At 40.6% G+C, this 10,173-nt stretch overlaps 1 long non-coding RNA gene across 1 annotated transcript; it reads right to left on the bottom strand.

Moving 5' to 3' along the window:
* Positions 1-3,953: 3,953 nt before the first annotated feature.
* LOC143270818 (uncharacterized) lies at positions 3,954-9,966 on the bottom strand. The gene is made up of 2 exons (XR_013048040.1): positions 9,000-9,966; positions 3,954-6,240 (listed from the first exon to the last, which is right to left on the bottom strand). It is a non-coding gene; the product is annotated as an uncharacterized LOC143270818 (long non-coding RNA).
* Positions 9,967-10,173: the final 207 nt, after the last annotated feature.

Below are 10,173 nucleotides of genomic sequence, written 5' to 3'. Positions count from 1 at the left end.
CTTGAAAAACCTAATGTAGGTACCTCGTAAGAAAAAGAAGGACTTAGGGGGGTTAGCCCCTGGGCTCCCCTCAGAGTGCAGCCCTCAGCCTCAGGCCATCAGACATTGCCCCAGGGGGAGGTAACTTGGGGATATCACTTTCTTTGGATAGTTTTCGCACAATACCTAGCTACCGGAGGAGACCAAATTGAAGCCCAATCTTGTCTTAGTCACGGTTCTATTGCTATGAAGAGACATCATGACCAAGGCAACTCTTAGAAAGAAAGCATTTAAGTGGGGGCTTGCTCACAGTTTCAAAGGGTGAGTCCATGATCACCATGGCAGGAAGCAGACAGGCTTCCCAAAGGCAGCAAACAGAGAAAGAGAGAGAAAGGAGAAAGAGAGAGGGAGAGAGGACAGAAAGAGAGAAGAGAAGCGGAGGGAGAGGGGGGAGGGAGAGAGAGGAGAGAGGAAGGAGACTGGACCTGGTATGAGTTTTTGAAACCTTAAAGTCCACTCTTAGTGACACACCTCCTCCAATAAGGCCACGCCTCCTAATCCTTTTCAATCAGTTAATCAGCGAGGGACTAAGCATGGAAATACATGAGCCTATGCAGGCCATTCTCATTCAAACCACAACACTTCTCTTCCAGTTTACACAATTCTGAAGATGGAAATAATAGGGAATGACTAGAAAAATTAAGAGACTTTGAGGCAAAGGTCTTTAAATGTGGAAAAAGAGGCTGCTTTCCTTTGCAAGCTTACTACTAATGTGCTAAGCATTTCTAAATCTTTCCTGCAGTTGGATATAAAATTTTTTATAGACTTAAATATGTAGATATTTAAATGATAAACATTTTAGTTTACATGTAAATTGAAAACATCTAAGCAAAATACAAGAAAAAAAATCATAGTAACAATCCAAGGGGTATTTGTGTATGTATTGTATACATACTTATATCTATATGCATGTGGAGTGTGTATACACACCACACACACACACACACACACACACACACACACACACACACACACAACCTCAGCACTAGGGTTACAGAGATGGAGGCAAAGAATCAAAGTTGGAGACTAGCCTGGGCTTTTTTAAAAAAGTCTAAGTCTCTTACATTGCGTTTGGTTATTCTGTTTCTTTTTTCAGTAACCTCTTGCCCTGGCTGTTATTCTTTGTGTTTAAATATATAATTCAGTGGTTTTCACTATATTCATAGTTACGCAACCACCACCATTTTAGAACATTTTCATTACCACCCCCAAAATAAATTCTGTACCACAAAACCATCACTTGGTGGCTTTGATGTTGATTGATGAGCATGCTGCTTGGTGACACAGAGCTACAAATGTGTGACTTTCTGTATCTGTCACTTCCTCTGCATTTATTAACGGCACCATTTCATAAAAGAAAAACTTTAATCACCAATTGTTTGGCTACCCAAAATCCAGTTTGACTAGAAAAGGCAGGCTACATGTCTCCTTCCTTCCTTCCTTCCTTCCTTCCTTCCTTCCTTCCTTCCTTCCTTCCTTCCTTCCTTCCTTCCTTCCTTCCTTCCTTTTTTCTTTTTTCTTTCTTTTTGTTCTTTCTTTCTTTCCTCCCTCCCTCCCTCCTTCCTTCCCCATCTCTCCCTTCCCCCTTTCTTGCTCTATTCTTTTCATTTGAGACAGTATCTCATGTAGACCAAATTAGCCTCCACTTCCCTTTGTAGCTGAGGTTGGCCTTGATCCCAAAGCTCCCGATCCTCTGCTCTCTACCTCCAACACTGTTATTACAGGTGGGCACCACCATGCCTGAAGCTTCTTCATTTATTGAAGATAAATTTGGGACTGGCGATGGTGCAGCAGGTGACGATGCTTGCCACCAAACCTGATGACCTGAGTTCAGTTCTGGGACCCACATGGTAGGAAAGAACAGACTCCTGTAAATTATCCTCTAACTTCCACATGTGAGCCTTAGCACATGCACACCTACCACCACCACCCCTCACACAATAGGGATGGATGTATGTATATTTGCACCTTAGCTATCATCAGTGGTGACTAATGAGGCTGATTATGCTTTACACGTGTGACATGAGTCAATCCATTACAATTAATGGTCCCTTTTCTGCTGTCTGTACTTTCTTCATTAGTGTTTGATGGGTTGCTTGTTTTCAGGTATGATACGATGTTCCAGGTTCATCCCATGCACATCCTACCTGAAAACTGTGATCTATTATTTCCCTAAGGAAGCCAGGTTCCTTTTAGTTGGAAATAGAAACTATGATGTGGACACTAGGGTGCTCACTGCTAGTGAATGAGCAAAGCAGGCATAATGAGAAAGTACACGCTAATTGTTGAATGGGCGGCAGCATTATAGTTCCATCTTGAAGGTTTTGATTTTAAATAATAAAATCACTTTATTCAAATTAAATCACAAATAAAAATATCACACAGCTAGTCGAAGGCAGCCACTCAAACACGTGTCCAGTCCCAAACACTGTGTATCTCAGTGAACACACAATTACGATAGCTATTCTGAAGCCATGGAGCTCAGCTTAGGGTTTTATTCATTCATTATCAACTACATTTTTGTTTTTGTTTTTGTTTTTCAAGAAAGGGTTTCTCTGTGTAAGAGCTTTGGCTGTCCTGGAACTCACTTTGTAGACCAGGCTGTCCTTGAACTCACAGAGATCCACCTGCCTCTGCCTCCGGAGTGCTGGGATTAGAGGCATTGCCACCATTGCCTGGCTCATTATCAACTACATCATTATACACTATTCAATACAAAATAAGGAAAAAACTATAGCAGAGTTAAAATTAGAAAAACAATTAGCTTTATACATTTTCATGACTCTGCCATCCATCTTTCCTCATCACCCACTATTACCCTTTCTAAGTTTCCTTTCTAAATGTTATACAGCCTCACTTCCAGCTGTTTTTGTATAAACACATCTACCTTAAGGTCAGGATCTGCACATAAGGGAGAACATGTGGGGCTTTTTCCTGTCTGAGTTTTAGTGACATTGCTCAATATTACACTTTCCAAGTCCATCTATCTTCCTGCAACTTTCGATGGGTTAATTTTTCTTCATAGCCAAATAATATCCCATTTTCATATGTACCATGTTTTCTTTTTCCATTCATATGTTGGTAGACATATAAGTTGGTTCCTATCATATAGCAGCAATAAATATGGATGTGTAAATAGCTCTAAAGTAGAATATGGAGTTCTCTGGGCATTTGTCTAGGAGTGAAGTAGCTGGGTCATATGTAGTTCTATTTTCAGTTTTTTAAGGACCCTCCAAAGGGATTTTCTATAATAGCCATATTAATTTATACTCCCATCAGCAGTGAATAAGTGTTTCTCTTTCCCCATAACCTCTCCAATATTAATTTTTCTTCATAGCCAAATAATATCCCATTTTCATATGTACCACATTTTCAGGCTTTTGAGCAGCAATTCAGCTGAGACCCATTCTGGATGAGGACTTAGAGGCCTCCAGTCTGAGGAAGCAAGACCAGCTGAGGATCCGGCGAGGTGAGGTAGCTGTGGCTTGTTCTGTCTTTCTGATCTACCAGCACTGACCCCAATAACTGGTTTGATTTTATTAATAAGAACTTTTAAGATTCATGCTACACCAGCCCATGTATCACCTTTTAAATCAAGGTCTTTGATTCACATCTGTGTGATGTGAAAGATATGCATCTGATTTCATTCATCTGCAGGTGGACATCCAGTTTGGCCAGCACCATTTGCTGAACAGGTTACCTCTTTTCCATTGTAGGCTTATGCAGATGGCATTCACCTTGAAGTGACAATTATGGGGTGTTTTTATTACAGAAAACTCTGAGTGTATATGACTTTCTTTACTCCAAAGCTGAAAATCTAGTTTCTAATATTAGTGTAATTATTTCTCTTCTATGACATAATTTTGTTTCAAAAGAATAATGTCAACATTGTCTAAAATAATGACTACTTAATATAATTTAGTATTGCGTTGTGGGCTTTTATTCTGAGGATATTTGCCACTAGGGATGTAAACACAAGATACAGCATCTTGAAGTCACTTCAAAGTGATTTTCTTTGTATATTTTTGACATCAGCTTCGTATACAATTGCATGCAATAATAGCCATTTGTTTTTAATTTTAAAAGATTTTTAAATTTAACTTTAAAATTAATTAAATTGATCTTGTATGTGAAACTCTAAGCCCAAACTATACAACAACATAATTTGACATGAGTCTCCTATCATCCCTGCCTGTTCTCCTCAAATTGCCCCTTGATATAGGCACCCAATTTCATTAGGTCTGATCTATATTTCCACCTCTTTGGAAGTAAAAAGAATACACACCTGTGCACCATGCTGCCACATAAAGATGCAGTCGTGTAAGTCATATTTGTATTTTATGTTTTAGAGACTTGTTTTATTTTTCTGTATTTGTGTAGTGATATTTGTGTATGCTCTAACAAATGAAGCTTGCCTGAAGATCAGAGGGCAAAGCCAGCCACTATGTAGCCATAGAAGCAGGAAGTGGTGGCACACACCTTTAATCTCAGCACTCAGGATCTCCTGCCTTTGCTCCCAGTACTTGAGAGGCACACACTTTAATCCCAGTACTAGTGGGGTCAAGACTGGAAGGGCTGCGGGTGGGAGAGTGGGGAGAAAAGAAATGTAAGCTCGAAGGAGACAGGTATAGCTGGAAGTTTTCCTGTGTCCCGCCCAGTCCGCAGCTGCTCAGACCCAAATTAACACATAGAGGCTTATATCAATTGCAAATTGCATGGCCAAGGCTTCTCAATAGCTAGCTCTTACATCTAAAATTAACCATTTCTATAAATGTATACTTTGCCATGTAGCTTGTGGCTTACCGGTACTTTACCTCTTGCTTCTTATGGCAGTGGCTAGCAGTGTCTCCTCTGTTCTGCCTTTGTCCTTCCTCTCTCTCTAGTTGGAATGTCCTGCCTAACCTTATTCTGCCTCACCATTGGTCAAACAGCTTTATTTATCAACCAATCAGAAAAACACACATTCACAGCATACAGAACGACATTCCACAGCACTTCCCATTTTCTATCTAATCAAAAGGGAAGGTTTTAATTTTTAACAAAGTAAAATTACATATAATAGAACAGTTATCAAGCAAGAATTACAGTTACAATATCTAGTCTATTTGTATTTGGCAGAAATAAAGAAAATATTTTATCTATCCTATATTTGTGAGTCTAAAGTTTTATATCTAACTTTTATCATAACCAAGGAAAATTATAATTATAACTATCTAGTCTTCAACTACATCAAAGACCTCAGAAGGATATAATATTACCTAAGTAAACAGGAAATGCATTGTAAACAACTTCCAAAATTCTGGAAATGACAGAGATAGCTGGCAGCCTGGACAGTCATCCAAAGTTCCTTTGTAACTTTGGGGCATCCATCTTCAGTCTATAGGTCTAGAGTCTCTCAGTCACTTCTCTTTGTGTCCTGTAGAATGTCTGGCAGTTTCTTTTGTGAAGCAGGAACCCAAAGGACCATCTCACCTTGCAAAGTTCAGTGGTCACGTTCCTATAGGTCCTGCATGTCCAGTCAATACAACATTTTGTCAAGCAGTCCAGGCAAGAACAGTTTCTTGCCCAAATGGCTATTTTGCCAATAAGAAGATAAACTCCATATAGAGTGTCTTCAATGCCCATTTTTCTCTTTGAAGTAAATCAGTGTTGCCAGGAGCAGACGTGTCTCACTGTCCAGAAAGTCTAAATTTTCAAAACATTTTAAATGCCATATTCTATAGGTCTTTGAAGTGTTAGATTACCTACCTAACTGAATTATATCTATGTATACCTAGAAAATTTAACATGATTGTAAGTTTGACTATCATAGAAGACTAAAAGTAGGTTTATTAATCTACCCTTTCATCCTGTATCTATACTATCCCCTTTTTTTCTTTAGAAAGATATTACACTTAAAATCAACCTGCTTTAAATAAAAATAAACATTCATAAACAATATTTTGGGAATTTGGACATTGCTTTTCATACTACTTCCTGCTGGTTGAGGGCACTGGCGATCTTACAGGGATCTTGAGAAGATTAAGAATTATGATCAAGTCCTGACTGGAATAGTCTGTGAGGCTGCATTGTCTGAGCCAGTTGCCTTGAAGCTGTTCTGGATGTTGGATCATCTGGGCCATGGTGTCAACAGAGACCTTTCAGGGGATCTTGGTCGATCAAACCATATTAGCCTAGAAGCAATCTACAGGTTCTCATCTCCTGTGGAAACAAAAACAGAACCTCTTTTTCAAAGCAACGTATCCTTAGACATATATTTTGAAATCAAGATATCTTTAAAATATACATATTGATTTAACTCAGCAGCTTTTATGATCAAATGTCTTTCTGTAGTTAAAAATCCTAAAGACAACACAATCCAGATTCTCTGTATAATATCTATCTTTATATGGCTTATTTTTTTATATTACCTTTACTATCTGTTTAAAAACTTTATTAAAAAATCTTTGAAACTTTATTAAAGTCTTTAAGACCATTTCTTTATATAACTATCTATATTCATTTTTGTCTCCCAAGCCTACGTACATTTTTATACACACTGTAAATCATTTAAAGTCTTATTCCATCTGAATCTGCCTTATTGTGAATCTATTGCTTTTAACTGCAGTGGCTAGTACTGAAGCAGAAGCCTTGGCTGCTGGCTCTGCCCAACTCAGCTTACCAATATGGTGGTGGTACATTTACCACCAGCTCTGGGAGCCATGAGCATCACCAGCTCTTGGAAGGAGTGGGTCTATGCCTCCTGTAGCCCGGAAACCCTTTTTTTTTTTTTTTTTTTTTTGGTCTGTACTACCAAAAGCTAAATCTGCCATGCAGTGTGCTGCACAGCTTGGAGAAACCTCTGTGTAACTCAGTAGGAATCCACCACACTGTAGCTCCAGCCTGCACGCTACGAACCCACGAGAGCCAGGGGACACATCATTGTACTTCGGCCCACCATGAGCGACATGAACTAGGAAGGTGCTCTTAGCTACATTTATAATCTCTTCTAAAACTCTCTCAAGTTTAGGTGGAAACTCTTGCCGCCACGTCTGGGCACCATTTGTAGTTGGAAGTTTTCCTGTGTCCCGGCTAGCTGGCAGTCAGGACAAATCTCTCCCACTGGTGTCCCCCCAAGTAAACACACAGAGGTTTATAATAATTATAACTGCTTGGCCATTAGCTCAGGCTTATTACTGACTAGCTCTTACACTTAAATTAACTCATAATTCTTATATATGTTTAACCATGTGGCTTGGTACCTTTTCTCAGTTCTGTCTTGTCATTTTGCTTCCTCTGTGTCTGGCTGGCACAGCTGACTCAGCCCTTCCTCTTTCCAGAATTCTCCTCATCTGCTTATCCTGCCTATACTTCCTGCTTGGCTACTGACCAATCAGCTTTTTATTTATCAACCAATTAGAGCAACACATATTCACAGCGTACAGAACAACATCTCACAGCAAACAGGAGCTCAGTCTTTTCGGTTGAGGAGTTTGGTGAGGTGAGAGGTGGCTATAGCTTATCCCTTTGTCTCTCTGATCTTTCAGCATTTACCCCTATATCTGGCTCTGGGATTTTATTAAGACCAATTAGGATTCGTGTTAATTATTTGTGTGTGTATGCACATGTGCATACAGGTGCCTACAGAGGTCAGAAGAAGAGGAGGCCAGATCTGCTACAGCTGGAGTTATGGGCATGTCTTCTAATGCTGTGAAGAGTCACCATGGTCATGGTGACTCTTATAAAATAAGCATTTAATTGAGGGTGGCTCAAAAAACTTGCAGTTTCAGAGGTTCAGTCCATTATCATCATGAAGGGGAGCATGGTGGAGTACAGGTAGACATGGTGCTGGAGCTGAGAGTACTACAACTTGCAGGCAGGTAACAGGCAGTTGACTGACTGTCACACTGAGGGAAGCTTGAGCAAAAGAGACCTCAAAGCCTGCCTCCACAGTGACACACTTCCTCCAACAAGGCCACACCTCCTAATAGCGCCACTCTCTTTGGGGGCCATTTTCCTTCAAACCATGACAGGAGGTTGTGAGCCATCTCACAAGGACACTAAGCACCAAATGTGTCCTTTGCAAGAGCAGCAAGTGCTCTTCTTAACTGCTGAACTCTCTCTCGAGCCTCTGAATCTTACATTTTCACTGAAAATATATCAACAATAACTCCATATAATGTACAGAAATCTTTCTCGGTACCTGGCACAACTGCATGGTTAAGAGAGATTTTATTAAAGTAAAAATTTAGAGTGTAGAACTTATCAGCTAGAGTCTTTTAAAGGTTCACACTTAACAATCAAAGCTGAACTCCTGGGCTTTGTTCTTAAAGCCTTGTCTAATTTTCACTGTGTGTCACTGGACGTGGTCCTGAGCTCCATAGGCCATTTTCATACAAGTACATGCTGTACATTAAGCACATCCCCAGACTCTACCAACTTCCTCTTCTTTGCTCTAGACAGTTCCATTAGTCCTCTAGATGGTTCCCTTTATGCTTTCATGTCTCCAGGCATATGGGACTTCACATATCTATATAAATCAAGGATCAGCAATAAGAGAAAAATGTGATATTTGTCTTTCTTAGATTGGCTTAGCTCAACCTATGGGTCTCAACTCTCAACCTGGGGGTCAAATACCCTTTCATGCGGGTCACCTAAGACCATCGGAAATGTCAGATATTTACATTCTGATATTACAATTCGTAACAGTAGCAAAATTACAGTTATGAAGTGGCAATGAAAATAATTTTATGGTTGGGGGGTTCACCATGACACAAATTGTATTAAAGGAAGATTAAGATCCAATGCTCTATAGGATAACCAATGCCCTCTTTGCATTGCATCATTCCACATTGTCTTGCACACGTTAGGTACACAGTGATGATCTACTTCAACACAGCAATGAGACTGTGGAACAGGGAAGGGAGTCATAAACTAAAGAGGGGAAGAAGGGCTGGTGGAGATGAGAATTAGAGTCTTACCTTCTCCTTTCGTGGGAAAGCCTCTGTATCCGAACACCTTGTATTTCAAAGTAGTTGAGAAAGCAACACCATTGGAACAGAGCATTACACATTAATATACACACTGGTCAACTTCCAGTGAAGACCATAAAACATCTCCCCGCCTTATAAATTGGCTGAACCAGGGGGGCTATTCCTGATATTTTATAGGATTTTGGTTTGTGTTTTTCTTTCCCCATTGTGCTGGCTAGTTTTGGCTGTTGATTTGAGTTGACAATCTCGAACAGGTTGGCCTGTGGTTTATCATGATTGTTGCTTAATGTGGGAAGACCCAGCTCATTGCGACACTCTTCCCTAGGTATGGCAGCAGCCCTGAAGAGTATGAGCGAGGAGAGAGCTTGCTTAGAGCAAGGACACGTGCATTTGTGCTCTGCTTGCTCTTGACTGCAGATGTGATGTGACTGGCCTCTCGAGTTCCTGTCTCCTCGAGTTCCTGGCTTCTTGAGTTCCTGTCTTGACTTCCGCAAAACAGTGGACTGTGTCTTTTCGTTGTAAGCCAGACAAACCCTTTCCTCTCCAAAGTGGTTCTGAGTCAGGGTGTTTTATCACAGCAACAGAAACGAAACTAGAACACACATCTTCCATACATTTCCTAGATACTTCTTGCTTTCTTTGGTCAGATCCCAATGTTGGCCTTTCTTGTCTTCTGTCCCCCGCCACCTAAAGGCCTAGCCAGAAGCCAGTGGGCTGAGAAGGTCTTAGACTGTGTGTCTAATTCAGTCCTATCCTGTGTGGTGCAGGAATAAAACAGAACTGGGCTTAAATTGGCTTCTGAAGTATGAGCTCCATGGAGTCATGAGGTGGACAGGGACAGTAGTATCAGCTCCCACAGAGGGTTATTGAATGGATTAAAGAGGATTCTGCTGGCAACCTGCCTGGTTCACAGCAAACACTTGGCAAATGAGACTCATTGGGGAACTATGAGAAGCATGGAGAGATTAGTAAGGTCCAGCTTCCCTCTCCAGCTCCTCCCCACCCCCAGTTTGCAATGGGAGGTAGAGAAGAGACATGTGATGCGAGCAAAACAACACTATGATTTCAACCATTTTTTACTTCATTCTGTGGTCCGTGGGATTTAGCCTAGGGCCTCACACACACTGGGCAAGCACTGTGCCACTGAGCTACATATCCCTGC

Source organism: Peromyscus maniculatus, chromosome 1, assembly GCF_049852395.1.
Source record: "Peromyscus maniculatus bairdii isolate BWxNUB_F1_BW_parent chromosome 1, HU_Pman_BW_mat_3.1, whole genome shotgun sequence".
Lineage (NCBI taxonomy): Eukaryota > Metazoa > Chordata > Mammalia > Rodentia > Cricetidae > Peromyscus > Peromyscus maniculatus.
Note: the sequence above shows the minus strand (reverse complement) of the source record. Positions and strands in the feature narration are given on the sequence as shown.